The sequence below is a fragment of the Globicephala melas genome, chromosome 7 (genome assembly GCF_963455315.2).
Source record: "Globicephala melas chromosome 7, mGloMel1.2, whole genome shotgun sequence".
In the NCBI taxonomy this organism is placed as follows: domain Eukaryota; kingdom Metazoa; phylum Chordata; class Mammalia; order Artiodactyla; family Delphinidae; genus Globicephala; species Globicephala melas.
In genome coordinates this window covers 29493765-29514573 of record NC_083320.1, presented here as the reverse complement: position 1 = coordinate 29514573, position 20809 = coordinate 29493765, and the positions used below count along the sequence as shown (strand labels likewise).

General features: G+C 39.1%; 1 protein-coding gene and 1 pseudogene across 3 annotated transcripts in view; one reads left to right on the top strand and one right to left on the bottom strand.

Moving 5' to 3' along the window:
* The window catches only part of ADAM23 (ADAM metallopeptidase domain 23), a 165767-nt gene that overhangs the window by 8905 nt on the left and 136053 nt on the right, over positions 1-20809 (top strand). The window lies entirely within an intron of this gene.
* Positions 9450-10279, bottom strand: LOC115851677 (large ribosomal subunit protein eL15-like; annotated as a pseudogene).

Sequence of the window (20809 nt, the reverse complement as noted above, 5' to 3'; positions counted from 1 at the left end):
ATATAACTGCTTGTGTCATTCTGTCTTCACTTATTCTCAGGTTTTGTGAACAGATTGGGCCACTATCCTTCTCTCTATAGCCAGTCAAAAAATAACAAGTGCATTATTTGCTCAGTGATTTTGGCTAGGGTTGGTGGCATCATGCAGGCTGAGGGTAAAGACAGGCAGGAAGAGAGCTGTCCTGGCCACCTTGCTCACTTTTCTCAGTGGTGGTGCTATTTTCCCAGCCACCTAAGAGTGAACCTTGGGAGTCATCGTTGACTCTTTTCTCTCCTTCATCTTCTGTCTATAAATAGTCACATATTAAGTCCTGACGTTTCTCCCAAATCCGTCCTTCCCTCCTCCTCTGTATTGTGTTCTTGTCATAGCCTCTTGTCTCTCTCTCTCTTTCTCTGTCAATCCATCAGTCCCACTGCTGACAGATTAATCTTCCTGGAACACTTAGTGCATCACGTGACTCCTTTTATCCACATGCAACAAGCATGATTTCAGCAGATGAATTTTCCTTGTGGAGTAAAGGGGAGAAAGTGAAATGCTCTGGAGGAGAGCTGTTGCCCCTGCCCCCCTTCTGATTACTACCCATTTGCTGGTCCATTCTCCTTTCAGCGTTTTTTCCAGGCCTGTTTACCCAGGTCAGTGCATGGCAGGAGGTAGTTTTATCTGGACAGCTCCATTGATATCCGTCCAGATTCTGGGGCTAGTTATGGAAAACCCTTGTGATCAGTAGCAGTAACCCAAACTGTCAGTAGTGTGTTGTCAGGCTTTTGTTTTAGGTTCAAATATGGTTAAATTCCTGCTTCAGAAGGTCCTTCCTCTCCATCTTTAGGATCTGAGTAATTAATTCTCCTAGAGAATAAGTTCTCTGAATGAAAATATTTTATTCCTCTCAAATATGTATGTAATCATAAAGCTTTATTCACACAGAGTATTAAATTCACAAAGGATGTGGGTATCCATGGTCTTATGAAAGACTCATTCATTCACATCATTCATTCATTCACAATCCACCTAGCATCTGAATTTTGCAATTTTACAAAGGAGTTTTTGTGTTTAGAATTTATATAAATTCAGTACAATTTTAATCAAATCCAATGCTAGGAATTCTATTATAAAAGGGTAGATCCAGTTATTTTAGTTAGAATAATGAGAAGTTAAAAACAATTACGTTCATTCACAGCAAATCAAGATAGTTTTTGCATTTCACAGAGTATGTGAGTGGTGCATCCTCCATCGCTGGGTACCCAGTCTGGACAGAGCCAGACCTGTGAGTTAGCTCCATGCTCCAAATAAGGTTTTGTTATATTGTTGTCTTCTCTGGTTAAAGAGTAGACAGAGGCTACTTTTCCTCATCTGGAACATTACAAATTAGTGAATTCGAAATCTATGTTCAAGTCTGTTGTAAAAGCTGTTTATTTGTCAGCAAGAACTACCTTAATGCTAAATGTTCTCAAAGCTTTCTATTTAGACATGGAATGGATAGAAATTCAAATAAGTCTCCTCTACTGATAGACACTAATTACAGAGAGTTAAGTTCAAACAAACCAATGAACAGAGAAGTGTAACTGGGAGCCTATAACCAGTGACTGTATTGCCCTTTAACTTTGATCTATTATTATAGAGTTGGGGACATTCATCTCTTTCTTATTTGCATGGCAGTGTCCACATGAGGCAGTCATTCTAGCACATTTTAAATCCTAGGTGGGAGGGGGAACAAGATAATCACATGCCCTTGGACCACCTCCTTCTGCCCTCAGTGGGGCTAAAGATTAATTTTAGAAGTCAAATCTAAGCACACCTAGAGGCATATCATACAAAACATTTCAGAGCCATTCATTTTTGAGTATCTACTGAATTCTAATATCTGTTCCAGTGCTTCCTTTCCCTTATTGTGGATGTTCAAAAATTTGCTATATCAAGTTGTAGTCTGGATCACTTAATTGGTTGCTTTGTGCTGTCTTTTAATTGCAAACAGGCTTGTGAATAGCATATACCATAATAGTTAATAGTTGTGTTGCAGATGGCCTCCACTAATGATATAAATCAATCAACACTTAGAGGAGTCTTCCATCCTGCATGTGCCTCCTTGCCCTTTGCTTTTTCAGCTAAGAAGATAGAATGCATTAAACCAACCTGTACTCACTCAACAATACACTGGTAGTAACAAATACAATATTCACTTTGCAGTGAACCTAAACGGTTTTGTTGAGGCATTTTCATATCTATAATCTCACATGGTCCTCACAGCAATAAAACAAGTTTTTTTTATTCTTTTTATTGTGGTAAAATAGATATAACATAAAATTTACCATTTTAACCATTTAAGTGAAATTTTGGTCTTTGCCTCTTAACTGCCTTAACCAAGAGGAGTTCATACACTGACTCGCCTTCTCTTATAAATCATGGCTAAAAATAGTTAGTGAACTCTTGTTAATTACTATGGTCTGTCCTGTACAATGTAGTGGACTTTCATCTCTGTAGAATGTTCAGACCGTAGTTAGAGGCATTTATCACTCCTGGGCAGCATAAAAGCAATCACTTGTTCCCTTCAGAACCAGTGGGACATTGGGATGATGCTGTCTTGTTATTTTTTGGCTTTGCAACAGTGCATGAAACATTTTTTTGGAAATAGTTAACTATTTTTGTTTCTCTTTCTAAAGAAATATATCTGTATTTTTTTTATTCTTTTATTTGGGACATTAATCCTTTTAAGATCTGGTGATGCACTTTAGGATTATTACCTGAATAGTATATTTATAAACTATCCTGTCTGTTTATCAGATCTTACATTGTTTTTCCATTTTAGTTTTCTAGAATTTCTGGCTTTCCCCTGACATGTTTTTAACACCCTAATGTGTTAAAAGTTTGGGAACTTATTTGATTAATTTGTGTGAAACACTTCTTTGTTGTGTAACATTTAAAAATCTTGGTTCTTTCACAGAGAGCACAATCCCTCCCTTGATACCCAGACTACATATCCAGCTATTTATCTTGTATCTCCACTTGGATATCTAATAGGCAACTCACACTTAATACATCCAAAACAGAACTTTTTTTTTTTTTTTTTTGCGGTAAACGGGCCTCTCACTGCTGTGGCCTCTCCCGTTGCGGAGCACAGGCTCCGGACGCGCAGGCTCAGCGGCCATGGCTCACGGGCGCAGCCGCTCCGCGGCATGTGGGATCCTCCCAGACCGGGGCAAGAACCCGTGTCCCCTGCATCGGCAGGCGGACTCTCAACCACTGCGCCACCAGGGAAGCCCCAAAACAGAACTTTTGATTATAATATCTCCTACCCCAACCTGCTCCTTCCACGTTCTTCCCATTTGAGTAAATAGAAGATCCTTCTTCCAGCTAAGCTCAAGAGACTCAACCCTTCTATTTCTTTTAAGCATCACCCCAAGCCATGAAATCTTGTTGGTTCTCCCTTCAGAGCTGTTCAGAATCTGACCATTTCTCACTGTCTCCATTGCTGCCAACCTGGTCTAATCTACCATTACCTCTCGCTTGTATTATTAAAATATCTTCCTACCTCTTATCCCTGCTTTTGTCCTATTCCTGTCAGTCTGGCTCTAGTTTGTTTTACACATTTCAGGCAAAGTGATTCTTTTAAATACTAACTGTGATCATGCCACTCTTCAGCTCAATAACCTGCAAGAGCTTCCTTCCCATCTCAGTCAGAGTGACTTTTCTTTTTCTTTTTTTTTTTTTTTTTTGCGGTACGCGGGCCTCTCTCTGTTGTGGCCTCTCCTGTCGCGGAGCACAGGCTCCGGACGCACAGGCTCAGCGGCCATGGCTCACGGGCCCAGCCGCTCCGCGGCATGTGGGATCCTCCCGGACCGGGGCACGAACCCGTGTCCCCTGCATCGGCAGGCGGACTCTCAACCACTGCGCCACCAGGGAAGCCCCAGAGTGACTTTTTTTCTCTCCTAATCATAATGTAGTCACTGACGAAAACTAAACTACTGCTAGTTGTTAACTTGATAGCAGGAAGTGCTCTTTATGTTTGTGTGTTTAAACACACAACGTAGGAAAACTAATAAGATTTAAACATCACTTTCACTCATGGCTTAAAAATATTATAAAAAATAGGTTTACCTACTTTGTCCCATTCACATTTTAATTAAAATTTTTTGATTTTTCCTATTTTCAAACCATAGACCATACAATTAAAATGGAGTATTTTTTTATTGTAACAATAAAACACAAAACAAGAATAACACCCAAACATATTTGTTGACCTTGTGACAAGTTCAGGATTACCTTGTACTGTGCAAAAATGTTTTTGATGTGTCAATAGCTTGTCAAATGATTATACTTTATTATTTATTTGAGAAAAGATAGATGATGCTTCTGAGGTCAGCAGACAGTGGGCTGAATAAGAGAAGGGTTATAGCTGTTGTAGCAGTGCCACAGTTTTTACTTGCATGAAGAGCAGTGCTTTCTTTGCTAGCTGGGGAAATTGCTTGAGGCCAAAGAAGACAAGCTTCATAGTGTGGACAGGAGTCTTCACAGAATTTTTGGAGGGAGCTCTTAATATCAGAGCTAAAGGAAACATTGTACTGTAACCATTGGATTTCACGGGGAGTGGATGATCACAGAAAGGTGGGTATAAGCTGGAGCTCTGAGAAGAAAATTGCTCAAAAGGAGTATTTGGAGATGTTTTGCTGGAAGCTGAGATTTGCTATTTGTTAGATGAATAAAACAAATCTTATTTGTTTTAAATAATGTTTAAGAGAAAGATGAGTAGTTCAGTTTTTGCATGTTAATTCATTTTTATTGTGGTAAAATAGATATAACATAAAATTTACCATTTCAACCATTTAAGTGTACATTTCTGGGTATTAAGTATATTCACATTATTGTGCAGCTATCACCACCGTCCATCTCCAGAATGCTTTTCATCTTCTCCAACTGAAACTGTACCTATTAAATATTTATTCCCCATTCCTCCCTCTCCCTGGCTTCTGGCAACCAACATTTTATTTGTTGTCTCTGTGAATTTGACTATCTTAGATACCTAATATAACTAGAATCAGAAAGTATTTGTCTTTTCTTAACTGGCTTATTTCACTTAGCATAGTGGCTTCAGGATTCATCCATGTTGTAGCATGTATCAAAATTTCTTTCCTTTTTAAGGCTGAATAATATTCCATTTTATGTACATGCCACATTTTGTTTACCCATTCATTTGTTGACGGATACTTGGGCTGTTCCACCTTTGGCTATTATGAATAATGCTGCTATGAACATGGATATATAAAATCTGTTTGAGTCTCTGCATTCAGTTCTTTTGGGTATATACCCAGAAGTGGAATTGCTGGATTATATGGTAATTCTATTCTTAATATTTTGAGGAATGACCATAACATTTTCCATAGTAGCTGCATTATTTTACATTCCCACCAGCAATGCACAAGAGTTCCAATTACTCCACATTCATATCAACACTTTTTTTTTTTTTAATAACAGCCATCCTAGTGGATGTGAAATAGTATCTTATTATGGTTTTGATTTGCATTTTTCTGATGGTTAGTGACATTGAACTCCTTTTCATTTGCTTTATGGCCATTCGTATATCTTTCTTGGAGACATGTCCATTCAATTCTTTCCCCATTTGAAAATCAGGTTGTTTATTTTCTAGTTGAGTTTTAGGAGTTCTTTATATATTCTGAATATCAGTCCCTATCAGATATGTTTTTCTCTTATTCTGTGAGTTGATATTTTACTCTTAAAATTTAGTTCTGAATTTTTTTTTTTTTTTTTTTGTGATATGCGGGCCTCTCACTGTTGTGGCCTCTCCTGTTGCGGGGCACAGGCTCCGGACGCGCAGGCTCAGCAGCCATGGCTCACGGGCCCAGCCGCTCCGCAGCATGTGGGATCTTCCCGGACCAGGGCACGAACCCGTGTCCCCTGCATCGGCAGGCGGACTCTCAACCACTGCGCCACCAGGGAAGCCCAGTTCTGAATTTTGATGAAGTTCAACTTATCTATTTTTTTCTTCTGTTGCCTGTGCTTTTGGTGTCATAGCCAAGAAATCATTGCAAAATCCAGTGTCATTAAGCTTTTCCCCTATATTTTCTTCTAAGAGTTCTATAGTTTTAAGGCTTATGTTTAAGCGCTTGATTCACTTTTAATTAATTTTTGTATATGGTGTAAGGGTCCAGCTTCATTTATTTTTTCATGTGGATATCCAGTTTTTCTTCCATCACCATTTGTTGAAAAGACTGTCCTTTTCCTGTTGAATGGTCTTGGCACCCTCACTGAAAATCATTTGACCATATATGTGAGGGTTTATTTCTGGGCTCTTTAGTCCATTGGTCTTTATGTCTATCTTTATATCACTATCATACTGTTTTGATTACTGTATCTTGGTAGTAAAATTTGAAATCAGGAAGTGTGAGACCTCCACCTTTGTTCTTTTCCAAGATTGTTTTGACTATTCAGGGTCCCTTGAGATTCCATATGAATTTTAGGATGGATTTTTCAATTCATGCAAAAATATCATTGGGATTTTAATTGAGGGATTGCACTGAATCTGTAGATTGCTTTGGGTAGTACTGACATCTTCCAGTCCATGAATATGGGGTGTCTTTCCATTTATTTGTGTTTAATTTCTTTTATCAATGTTTTAGAGTTTCAGAGTTCAAGTCTTTCACCTACTTGGTTAAGTTTATTCCTAAGTACTTTTTCTTTTTGATGCTATTGTAAATAGAATTGCTGTCTTTATTTCCTTTTACGATTTTGCATTGTTAGTGTATAAAAATGAAACTAAGTTTTCCGTGTTGCTTTTTATATCCTTCAACTTTGCTGAATTCATTTATTAGTTCTAATAGGATGTTTTTTTAGTGGAATCTTTATATAAGATCCTGTCATCTATAAACCGTGATAATTTTATGTCTTTCCTCCCCCCACCCCCCCAGTTTTCATGCCTTTTCTTTCTTTTTCTTGACTAATTGTTCCGGCTAGGACTTCCAGTACTATGTTGAGTAGAAGTGGCAAAAGTGGGCATGTTTGTCTTGTTCCTGGTCTTAGACGAAAAGCTTTCAGTTTTTCTTAATTGAGTATGATGTTAGCTGTGGGTTTTTCTTATGTGGCTTTTATTATGTTGAGGTAGTTTCTTTCTAGTGCATGTTTTATCTCACAGGTTCCTTTAAAAGGGTACCAGAATATGTATGACTAGAATAATGAATTGGTTGCATATTAAGTGGGCAATTTTGGACAAGTCATTTACTCTCTGGATTTAACTTTCTTCATTTCAGAAATAATTAGATTGGGTTGATTTGGGGAATCTCAAACTTTTGTGTGCATGGGAACTACCTGGGGAGGTTGTTGAAAACATTTTGAGTTAGTAGGTCTGTATGGGGTCCAGTGGTTTGCATTTTTATATCTCAGGCTATTTTGATGTGGGTGAGTTTGTTCTCTCCAACCCTTTATTGATCCTAAAATTCTGTGAAATATCCTCCAATGAGAGGTGACTGGGCGTTCATAAGAGGCAATGAAATACGTACACTGGTGGTTGAATTAGGGATTGTTTATTATCACAAGCAATGCCTGCATTTTTGGAGTAGCAGCTTCCTGAGATTCTGGCATGTTGGAAAAAGACTAGGAATTATAAAGTGTAGACTCATTATTTGAAAGTGTGAGAAGAATAGCTGGCTCCAGAAGTAGTTGGTGTGAGGTGATTCAGGGAGGAAAGAGCTTTTGGGAAATAGAGGCAGAAGAGGGCCTAGGGAACAATTTTCCACAGAGAGGTTGCTAGTGGGGTCATAGTGCCCTTTGATTTATTAGCAAGAAGTCCTTGGTGGGATGGTTTCTGGTGGGGGAATTCCAAAGAACAGTGTTGGGAATCAGAGGGAAGAAATGTTACAGTAGGTGAAAAACTGATGACCAATGTGCATATATAAACATGCACAGCCTCATGGGTAAAATTAGTGTAAATATTTGTGCAAAATTAGTAGCTGCTTTACTATATTTATTTACATGGTCAAAGAATTCAGAGTTCATAAAAAATAAAATGAAAAGTGTAAGTCTCTCTCTCATCATTCCCCGAAGGAATAAAAAAGCTTTTATTTTTAGCTCTCTTAATGTTAAATAATTTATCTGCACTATTTTTAGATCCATCAATCTAAGACATCTTTTGTCTGCCTGTTACGAAATGTGAAGAATATATTATACTGTGTTGTGTTCCTTCCTTTCTTCCCTCTATCTCTTGATTTTCATTTCTTATATATTTTAACTTTTCTGGTAGTTTTAGCAGGAATGTACAGTTAAAACAGACTTGGAGAGGGAGGGCATAGGTTTAGAATTATATGGTAATTTGCTGTCTTCTATGTCTGGGGAGACCCAGAAGGACAGCTCAAACACATGTACCTCCCTTTGATGAGCTGCTAAGAGCTGCTGTCAGCATATAAGGCCATGGAAGTGAGGGATGGAGAGAAATTTTGTGAAGGAAAAAAATTGCATTATTTCTTCTCTATTATTATTATTATTATTATTTTTTTCGGAAACCAACTGAACTTGTATTGACACCAACTACACGACTCTTCTTAGTAGCCTTATGGGAATGGATAAAGTGGCTTGACCCAAGATAACACTGATTAGACTTAGCAATGTTATGTTTAAATAAAACCAACCGAATTTTCCCCGAGGTGGCTTACATTTCATAATGGGTCACAAACTAATACTAAAAATAAAACATTTAAAAATTTGATCCAAGCCCCTTCTATCCTCCCACACTTGAAAGGGACCTTATGAACACCAATTTCCCAATCCTAGCATCACTAGCTTACAAACCTTAGGGTTAAAAACTCCCTCCTCATATACCCAATGTTCAATTTCCATCAGTTTCAATATACACTAGTGTAAATACCATGACTATTTTGCATGAAGTTAAGTATTCTACAGGTCAGTCACGGGACTGAACCAGGAGCTCCCACCTTTTATGGGAACTTCAGTGGTACCATCGAGGCCAAGGCAATTTAATTTAGGTTAACCAGGATTTGTTTCAATTTGTAAGAGAAACATCTTGCAACAGGTTTATTCAATTCTCTTAAAAAATGGTGGCATTCCTTTACTTTCCGCCTTTTGGCAGCAGCAGTTACATATGGAATAGCACATTAAGTCTAAAAACGTGGGCCCTAGTCAACTTTATTTTTCGGCATTATGATCATGATAAAGGATCACGACATCCTTCACATTTCCAAGGAAAACCCAATTTAAAGTTTGTCCTTGCCAAACTCCATAAAACAGCCACTTTAGAGTAAACCAGCAGAGCATTGCCTCACCCCAATAAAGCTGTAGGTTTCATCACATGCACCAACAAATCTACATGGCTAGTTTCTGCACTCCTCTTTTACAGAATTTTACATCTATTGTTACCAGACAGCATTTTAAACACGGACATATCAACTGCCTAATAAAGCAAAAAACAAAGGCATTTTTCCCTCATTAGAAACAAGACACACCATCACTTAAAATCTTCAAACATTATTGCACTTTACCTTTCAGAATTTGACAATGCATTCAATGAAGCAATCTGCAGACAACTAGTTTTAACAGACAGATTAAAAACCACTTTTAAGCAGACGTGGAAGTCCTAAACTGTTTATTAGGTAAGAATTTTACAAACATTACTTATATTAGCGGTAGCGGTGGAGCTGGAGAGTATGGTGCCTTCTCCAGGCTGCGCGGCGAGAACCACCGATCATGTGGTGGAACTTGTGGCCCTTGCCGAGGCCGCGGCTCTTCCTACCTGCAGACGTCAGCCCCCGCATCTCCCTGTGCTTGTGGACTGGTTTGGTGGTCCACTGGGTGTCAGGGTTTCTTCTGATAGCTTTATGGAAGGGATCAATGAGGATAACCTCAAAAAGTTTGTACGTAGAATCTTCACCCACCCAGTAAGTATTCAGGACCCTCAGGGCCGCACAGTGGCGTCCCGCTCGCTCCTCGGCAACAGACTGAAGGCTCCGGGCAAACTTGAGCTGGTTGACGCCATGGTGGATGGGCTTGCCGTAGGTGCGCCCTTCGGGACCGGGCGTTTGCGGCCTCCGCGGTGCACGCGAACGCGATGTATCACATAACCTTGCTTGGCCTTGTAGCCCAGCCTGCGCACCTTGTCGGGCCGGGTGGGGCGCAGGGCCCGGTGCAGCGCCGAGAGCTGGCGGTACTGCCAGCAGCGCACCCTGAGCAGAAAGCGCATCACGTCCGACTGCTTCTTCCTCCATAGCTCCTGGATGTACTTGTAAGCGCCCATCTCGGCTCACCTGATGGCTGCCGCCAAACGGAAAGGCTCTATTATATTTTAAAGGTGAGAAGGGACCAGAGGATGAAGTATCTATTAGAATTTTGTTCCGGTTATAGTGGGAAACCACTGATGAGTTTTAAACAAGGCAATCACATTACATGATTTATATTTTAAGAAGATCATTCTGGCAGCTTTGTAGATGGACTGCAGAGGGGCAAGAGTGGCAGCAAGGGGACCAGTTAAGAGATGCTCACAGTTGTCCAGGGCAGAGTCTGTGTGGCCCTGCACTGATGGTAGCAGAGGAATTACAGGGAAGTAGTTGATTTGGGGTATATTTTAGGGGTGGAGCCTCCAGATTGTTGATGATGTGGTGGGATGGGTGAGTTAGAAAAGGAGAGGAATCATGGCAGACAGAATGATGGCCTCCCAAAGATGTCCACATCCTAATCCCAGAAACTGTGAATATGTTACCTTACGTGGTGGTAAAAGGTGGTTCTGATCACCAGATTCTAATGTGTGGAGGAGGTTTCCCAAAGCAGCAAGCAATTCTCAGGACACCAGCAGGGTATCTGAGACTGCAACTCAGTTCTGACATTATTTACCTGGAGTTAGTGTCAGATCCCACAAGCTAAGGGCTCGGTCCTAAAGGACTGTCCCTCTCCCCCCCACTTTAGATGCCAGTTGCAAACCCAGGTTATCACCTGTGCTTCTGACTGACTGGCTATAAATAAGAGGTTCCCAGGGCTTCCCTGGTGGCGCAGTGGTTGAGAGTCCGCCTGCCGATGCAGCGGACACGGGTTCGTGCCCCAGTCCGGGAGGATCGCACATGCCGTGGAGTGGCTGGGCCCGTGAGCCATGGCTGCTGAGCCTGCGTGTCCGGAGCCTGTGCTCCGCAACGGGAGAGGCCACAACAGTGAGAGGCCCACGTACCGCAAAAAATAAAAAAAAAAATAAAAAAAAAAGAGGTTCCCATGACCTCCTCCTTGGGTTCTATTAATTTGCTTAGAGCAACTCACAGAACTCAGAGAGACATTTTGCTTACTAGATCACTGGTTTATTATAAAAGCATACAACTCAGGAACAGCTACACAGAAGAGATACAGAGGGCAAGGTATGGGGAAAGGGTGTGGAGCCTTTATGCCCTCTCCGAGCACACCACTCTCCCCAAATCTCCGTGTGTTCACCAACCCAGAAGCTCTCTGAACCTCCTTTTCCTGTTGTTTTTATGGAGGCTTCATTGCATAGGACTTGTTGATGAAATCATTGGCCATTGAACCTCCAGCCTCTCTCCCTTCCCCAGAGGTCAAAGGGTGGAACTGAAAGTTCCAACTCTCCCTTCAAGGTTGGTTCCCCAGCAGCCAGCCCCCAACCTTAGGTGCTTTCCAAAAGTCATCTCATTAACAAAAACTTAGTTGTGGTGAAAAAGGGCTTGTTATGAATAACAGGACACCTTTATGGCTCTGAAGTACTTTCAGGAACTAAGGACAGAGACCAAATATTATGACAAAATGTTCTCCTGTTGCTCTTATTGCCCAGGAAATTCCCAGGGAGCTGTGAGCCAGGAACTGTGGATGAAGATCAAATATATATGAAAATATATTTTGGTCATCTGACCAAATATACATATTTCTTATAAATCACAATATTTCACACGGCAGAATAGACTTTGTAGATGTGATTAAGTTAAAGATCTTGAGATGGGGAGTTTATCCTGGAATATTTGAGTGGGCAGTGTCATCACAGGGTCCTTACAGCAGTCAGAGTCAGAGAAGGAGATGTCATGACGGAAACAGAGGTTGGAGAGATGCGAGGAAGGATTGTTACCAAGCCGGCTGCCCGACGTGTACAGAAGCCAGTACTATGGCGCTGGCTTTGGAGGAAAGAAAGAGCTTTATTGCGAGGTTGACCAGCAAGGGGACAGAAAGCAGGACTCAAATCTGTGTCTCCCATCCAGGGTTCAGGGCAAAATTTAAGGGCGAACTTGGCAAAAGCTGATTGGCTAGTCTCAAATCAGTCCATCCGGAAGCCGATTTTCCTTCTTGAAGGACTTCTCACTTTGTAAAGGACTCCAGTGGCAACATTTCTCTTCTTTGAGTTTTGCAAACTCAAGATTCTTCGTTCCGGGGTCATCCTGGAGCCGTGGGTTCCCGTCTTGCACATGCACAGTGCTGTCTCTGTAAAATAACTACAGGTTTAAACAATCAACAACCTGTTTTAAGGAAGCAAAGCCATTTTAAGCTGGTCAGTGTTTTATGTGCTGTTTCAATTTCTCCCTATTTCTTTACACATTTCTCAATCTTGAAGGAAATAGGGTGATATCACTCTAGGCTCTTCCTGCTGATTAGGAGCATGGATTTTCATAAGAGGAATGAAAGTGTTTTGCACTTAATTGTAAATATTCACAAGTCCCACCTTGAACTCTTAAGTCTTAGGCAATCATCATGCGTGTGGGGAGGCCTTTTAAATATATGAGACAGACAACAAATACAAAATTTAATGAGTCCTGTGAAGGTGTCTACAAATACCAGCAAATATCTGTAATTTCTCATGGCTTTGGGCATAACAGTCAAGTCTATCTCCTGGTTCTGTCCCTTGGTTTTGCATCCCTTTTATTACTGGGGGCGGACTGCTTTTTGGATTGTTTCTGGCCGGATCAGGCAATTTTGTATTACCCTTTCATTGGTCCTTTGCATTTGTGGACCAAAAAATAAACTTCTGTAGCCAGTGATTGGTTAGGTCACGCCCCTAATGGTTTCCTTGATGTAGATGGGTAATAACTCTTTCCATTAAATGCTCAGGTATAAGCACTAGTCCCTGTTCATTATAAATCCAGCCTTCTTTGGTTGTTTGGCACTGATCATCTTAGTCTCAAGTCAGCGTGAAATTCCCCTTCGTCTGCTTTCTCTAGATCCATTTCCCAACACTGAGGTTTAAACAGGGATAGGTCTCCACGTGGAATGAGTGCTAGGGCCTTAGGATGGGGATTTTTGGTCTGGCTGCCTGTTTTGTGCCCTGATCAGCCAAATTATTTCCTTTAGCTATATAACTATCAGTCTTTTGGGGGCCCAGGCAATGTACTATGGCTACTTCTTCCATCATTATAACAGAGCCTATTCAGGCCAGTATCTCCTCCGCGTGTTTAACTTCTTTTCTTCTTGATGTTAGTTAGACCCCTCTCTTTCCATATGGCCCCATGTGCATGCACGACAGAGAAGGCATACTTAGAATCAGTATAAATGGTGACCTTTTCTTTAGCCCCAAGGCACAGGGCCCTCTTGAGGGCTATGAGCTCTGCCTCTTGGACAGATGTACCCGGAAGGAGGGCTTCCACTTCTAAGGCTTCCTGATGAATTACTACTACATACTCAGCCTTTCAGAGTCCCTGGTCTACGAAGCTTCTCCTGTCTGTAAACATTTCTATATCTGGATTTGCAGTCAGGTTGGGTCTGCTAGAATAGACTTCTTCAATATTTGTGTACAATCCACAAGCCACGGAATACAGGCAGCCTCTAGGAGCGGGAAAAGGTAAGGAAACAGATTTTCTCTTAGAGCCCCCCCTGAGAAACTGCCCTGCTGACACCTTCAGTTTAGGCTCTAGACTTTGATTTTGGACTTTTGACCTCCAGAAGTGTAAGAAAATTATTTGTATTGTCTTAAGTAACAAAATCATAGAAATTTGTTACAGCAGTAATAGGAAATTAATATAGGAGTCAAGAATGACAATAAGGCTTTTTCCTGGGGAATAGTGCTACTATTTCCCAATATGGGAAAGGCTGGGGAGGAAAGGAGGCTAAGAGAAAACTGAACCTGTCCCCTTCAAGTGGACAGTTGGTCATCATGCAGATAAGTTGATGGGTGAGTTGGCCCTGGCCTCAGGGGCAGGTCAGGATACGATGGAAATGTGGGAGCCACCAACATATAAATGATATTTAGAGACCTGGGGTTTACACCCCTGGAGAAAGCATATTACATTAAAATCATGGAAAGACAGCTTAGTAACTTCCGAACAGAGGCCACATACGGACTTATTCCCCCTCATTTCTTGCTGTTTAAATTACAGTTGTTTTCTTTTGAGTCACCAAATGACATTTCAAAAGATAATAAGAAGCTGCCACTTTGGAAGGAAAAAAAACCCCAACATTAGGCAACCTTTTAAAAGATCAAATTTCTGGAGTGTGCAGATAGTTGCAGTATTTCTTTCTTCATTTTTTTGGAGAATACATATGAGCTCATTTAACAGATTTAAGCCTATAGTTTAATTTGGGGGGATTTTTATGGGTACAAATTTTTAAGAATTTGCTTCTTATCAGGTGGATAACCTTTAACTTTTGAGAGAACCATACTCCCCTTTTCTGATGGTACTGGTTGCTTCCTGTTGTTTTGTTTCAAGGGCTTTGGTGACAATTGACAGTGAGCTTTGAAATTAAGGTTACATTTTGTGTAAAGGCAACACATCTAGAGGAATCTATGTATATTCTTATATCTACTGAACATATAGATCAAGGGTTCTCAACCATGGACAGTTTTACATTCCCCAGGGGACATTTAACAATGTCGGGAGATATTTTTGGATGTCGAGATGGGGATGGGATGCTACTGGCATCTCGTGGGTAGAGGCCAGGGATGCTGCCAAACATACCACTGTGTACAGGACAGCCCCCAACCCCGACCCACATCAAAGATGTACTCAGCCTAAAATGTCAATAGTGCAGAGGTTGGCAGGCCCTGTAATAGAACTTGTCAACCTACAGGTTAGGAAAATGGGAACTATTATCTTTCTGTCCCTTAACATATATGCTCTTCCTACATAAATCTGGTTGCACACTGAGCTGGCAAACTTCGTTTTGCTGCCTTGATGTAAGTACTACAACATTCTTGCAGATTCTATAACTTTTATTTTGCGAGAAACCGGCTAATTTAGTGTTAACTGGAATGGAAGGCACAAAGAAGGATTTGAAGTCAATTTAAATGGCTTTTTGGGGGGCTAAAATGAAAGTGTTAAATTTATTATAGTCATATTTTAGGAAAAAATTTCATATTCTGTAAGCAGTTTTTATTTTGGACTACTTTTCAAGTAGTACTAACATTGTGCCCTAGCTAGTCATGACTAATTAAATACTGCCCTGGTTATTTGCTTATTTCAGGTTAAAAAAAAGTCACTTGATATAACTATAATTGAAATAAAATAAAATCATAAAAATTGCTTTACTTCTTATTGTTTGGCAGTATTGGAGTAGAAGCGTTGTGATTTTAAAAAAAGTATGTTGAGGAAACGTCTGCTTTCTGTCATTTACTAACTTAAGTAGCAGCCCAAGGAAAAGATGTAGGAATGAAGAGATTTGTACAATGATCTTGAGTCTTTTCATTCCTAGATTTTGCAATATGAACTTTAATTACTAAATTGGTTAGAGACTTTGAGAAACCTACATTATTTAGTAGGATGGGGGATATACCTTAATTTCTGCAATTTAAGGTTAAACCCCTAAGTGTAAATTGGTGCAGCCACTACGGAACAGTATGGAGGTTCTTTTAAAAACTAAAAATAGTTACCATATGATCCTGCAATCCCACTCCTGAATACGTATCCAAAGAAAACTGTAATTCGCAAAGATACATGCACCCCAATGTTCATAGCAGCACTATTTACAATAGCCAAGACATGGAAACAACCTAAGTGTCCATTGACAGATGAATGGATGAAGAAGATGTGGTACGTATATACAATGGAATATTAGCCATAGTAAAGAATGAAATAATGCCATTTGCAGCAACATGGGTGGACCTAGAGATTATTATATTAAGTGAAGTAAGTCAGACAAAGACAAATATAATATAATATCACTTATATGTGAAATCTAAAAAAAACGATATAAATGAACTTACAAAACAGAAATAGACTCACAGACATAGAAAACAAACTTATGGTTACCAGAGGGGATAGTGGGGGTTGGTGAGGGGGAAATAAAGTATGAGTTTGGGATTAACATATACACACTACTATGTATAAAATAGATAAACAACAAGGACCTACTGTATAGCACAGGGAACTATATTCAATGTCTTGTAATAACCTATAATAGAAAAAGAATCTGAAAAAGAATATATATATACACACACACACATATATATAAGATACATATAAATAACTGAATCACTTTGCTGTACAGCTGAAGCTAATGCAACTTTGTAAATTAGCTATACTTCGATTTAAAAAATGGTTAAAAATAAAAAAGAGAAATATTTAGAAGTTGTATGTTTTAATTCTCCAGGGGAATTAAGAAATTGAGAAAATGGGCTAAATGTTTCCTGTTAATAAAGAGAAGAAAAATCCAATAAAAAAAAAAGATTAGGCCCCTAAGATGGTAGATACAGTTAGAAAATTAAAATCACGAGGTGTATACCTTTAAAAATTTCTAAAATGAGGTATATGACAATGTATACCTAAAAGCAGTGACCAGTTTGAAATATTAAAAGTAGTTAAGATAGCACGACTTTCTGAATATGAAGATGACTTTTGGGAAATCAATGATAAGCATTGTATTGTTTCTTAGGAATACTTAATATAGATACATTAATGCTTTTAACCCGTGTGGTTTGTTAAAGAACTAACATCCTCATTTGCTAATCATTCTTTTGTAATTTTAACACATATATACAAGACATATGAAAATGATGTTCTTGGACTTCTTTTTTTTTTAACATCTTTATTGGAGTATTATTGCTTTACAATTGTGTGTTAGTTTCTGCTGTATAACAAAGTGAATCAGCTATACATATACATACAGCCCCATATACGCTCTCTCTTGCGTCTCCCTCTCACCTTCCCTATCCCACCTCTCTAGGTGGTCACAAAGCACCGAGCTGATCTCCCTGTGCTATGCGGCTGCTTCCCACTAGCTATCTATTTTACATTTGGTAGTGTATATATGTCCATGCCACGCTCTCACTTCATACCAGCTTGCCCTTCCCCCTCCCCGTGTCCTCAAGTCCATTCTCTATGTCTGCATCTTTATTCCTGTCCTGCCCCTAGGTTCTTCAGAACCATTATTATTATTATTTTTTTTACATTCCATATATATGTGTTAGCATACGGTATTTATTTTTCTTCTTCTGACTTGCTTCACTCTGTATGACAGACTCTAAGCCCATCCACCTCACTACAAATAACTCAATTTTGTCTCCTTTTATGGCTGAGTAATATTCCATTGTATATATGTGCCACATCTTCTTTATCCATTCATCTGTCAATGGACACTTAGGTTGCTTTCATGTCCTGGCTATTGTAAATAGAGCTACAATGAACATTGTTGTACATGACTCTTTTTGAATTATGGTTTTCTCAGGGTATATGCCCAGCAGTGGGATTGCTGGGTTGTATGGTAGTTCTATGTTTAGATTTTTGAGGAACCTCCGTACTGTTCTCCATAGTGGCTGTATCAATTTACATTCCCACCAACAGTGCAAGAGGGTTCCCTTTTCTCCACACCCTCTCCAGCATTTATTGTTTGTAGATTTTTTGATGATGGCCATTCTGACCGGTGTGAGGTGATACCTCATTATGGTTTTGATTTGCATTTCTCTAATGATTAGTGATGTTGAGCATCCTTTCATGTGTTTGTTGGCAACCTGTATATCTTCTTTGGAGAAATGTCTATTTAGGTCTTCAGCCCATTTTTGGATTTGGTTGTTTGTTTTTTTGATATTGAGCTGCATGAGCTGCTTGTATACTTTGGAGATTAATCCTCTGTCAGTTGCTTCATTTGCAAATATTTTCTCCCATTCTAAGTGTTGTCTTTTCATCTTGTTTATGGTTTCCTTTGCTGTGCAAAAGCATTTAAGTTTCATTAGGTCCCATTCGTTTATTTTTGTTTTTATTTCCATTTCCCTAGGAGGTGGGTCCAAAAGGATCTTGCTGTGATTTATATCATAGAGCATTCTACCTGTGTTTTCCTCTAAGAGTATTATAGTGTTTGTACTTACATTTAGATCTTTAATCCATTTTGAGTTTATTTTTGTGAATGGTGTTAGGGAGTGTTCTAATTTCATTCTTTTACATGTAGCTGTCCAGTTTTCCCAGAACCACTTATTGAAGAGGCTGTCTTTTCTCCATTGTATATTCTTACCTCCTTTATCAAAGATAAGGTGACCATATGTGCGTGGGTTTATCTCTGGGCTTTCTATCCTGTTCCACTGATCTATATTTCTGTTTTTGTGCCATATTGTCTTGATTACTGTAGCTTTGTAGTATAGTCTGAAGTCAGGGAGCCTGATTCCTCCAGTTCTGTTTTTCTTTCTCAAGATTGCTTTGGCTATTTGGGGTCTTTTGTATTTCCATACAAATTGTGAAATTCTTTTGTTCTAGTTCTGTGAAAAATGCATTGGTAGTATGATAGGGATTGCATTGAATGTGTAGATTGCTTTGGGTAGTGTAGTCATTTTCACAATGTTGATTCTTCCAATCCAAGAACATGGTATATCTCTCCATCTGTTTGTATCATCTTTAATTTCTTTCATCAGTGTCCTATAGTTTTCTGCATACAGGTCTTTTGTCTCCTTAGGTAGGTTTATTCCTAGTTATTTTATTCTTTTTGTTGCAATGGTAAATGGGAGTGTTTCCTTAATTTCTCTTTCAGATTTTTCATCACTAGTGTACAGGAATGCCAGAGATTTCTGTGCACTAATTTTGTATCCTGCTACTTTACCAAATTCATTGATTAGCTCTAGTAGTTTTCTGTAGCATCTTTAGGATTCTCTATGTATAGTATCATGTCATCTGCAAACAGTGACAGTTTTACTTCTTCTTTTCCAATTTGGATTCCTTTTATTTCTTTTTCTTATCTGATTGCTGTGGCTAAAACTTCCAAAACTATGTTAAATAATAGTGGTGAGAGTGGGCAGCCTTGTCTTGTTCCTGATCTTTGTGGAAATGCTTTCAGTTTTTCACCTTTGAGAACAATGTTGGCTGTGGGTTTGTCATATATAGCCTTTATTATGTTGAGGTAAGTTCCCTCTATGCCTATTTTCTGGAGAGTTTTTATCATAAATGGGTGTTGAATTTTGTTGAAAGGTTTTTCTGCATCTATTGAGATGATCATATGGTTTTTCTCCTTCAGTTTGTTAATATGGTGTATCACATTGATTGATTTGCATATATTGAAGAATCCTTACATTCCTGGGATAAACCCCACTTGATCATGGTGTATGATACTTTTAATGTGCTGTTGGATTCTGTTTGCTGGTATTTGGTTGAGGATTTTTGCATCTATGTTCATCAGTGATATTGGCCTGTAGTTTTCTTTCTTTGTGACATCTTTGTCTGGTTTTGGTGTCAGGGTGATGGTGGCCTTGTAGAATGCGTTTGGGAGTGTTCCTGCCTCTGCTGTATTTTGGAAGAGTTTGAGAAGGGTAGGTGTTAGCTCTTCTCTAAATGTTTGATAGAATTCACCTGTGAAGCCATCTGGTCCTGGACTTCTGTTTGTTGGAAGATTTTTAATCACAGTCTCAATTTCAGTGCTTGTAATTGGTCTGTTTATATTTTCTATTTCTTCCTGGTTCAGTCTCGAAAGGTTGTGCTTTTCTAAGAATTTGTCCATTTCTTCCAAGTTGTCCATTTTATTGGCATACAGTTGCTTGTAGTAATCTCTCATGATCCTTTGTATTTCTGCAGTGTAAGCTGTTAATTCTCCTTTTTCATTTCTAATTCTATTGATGTGAGTCTTCTCCCTTATTTTCTTGATGAGTCTGGCTAATGGTTTATCAATTTTGTTTATCTTCTCAAAGAACGAGCTTTTAGTTTTATTGATCTTTGCTATTGTTTCCCTCATTTCTTTTTCATTTATTTCTGATCTGATCTTTATGATTTCTTTCCTTCTGCTAACTTTGGGGGTCTTTTGTTCTTCTTTCTCTAATTGCTTTAGGTGTAAGGTTAGGTTGTTTATTTGAGATGTTTCTTGTTTCTTGAGGTAGGACTGTGTTGCTATAAACTTCCCTCTTAGAACTGTTGTTGCTGCATTCCATAGGTTTTGGGCCGTCGTGTTTTCATTGTCATTTGTTTCTAGGTATTTTTTGATTTCCTCTTTGGTTTCTTCAGTGATCTCTTGGTTATTTAGTAGTGTATTGTTTAGCCTCCATGTGTTTGTATTTTTTACAGACTTTTTTCCTGTAATTGATGTCTAGTCTTATAGCATTGTGGTCGGAAAAGATACTTGATATGATTTCAATTTTCTTAAATTTACCAAGGCTTGCTTTGTGACCCTGAGATATGATCTATCTTGGAGAATGTTCCATGAGCACTTGAGAAGAAAGTGTAATCTGCTGTTTTCAGATGGAATGTCCTATAAATATCAATTAAGTCCATCTTGTTTAATGTATCATTTAAAGCTTGTGTTTCCTTATTTATTTTCATTTTGGATGATCTGTCCATTGGTGAAAGTGGGTGTGAAAGTCCCTTACTATGATTTTATTACTGTCGATTTTCCCTTTTATGAGTGTTAGCATTTGCTTTATGTATTGAGGTGCTCCTATGTTGGGTACATAAATATTTACAATTGTTATCTCTTCTTCTTGGAT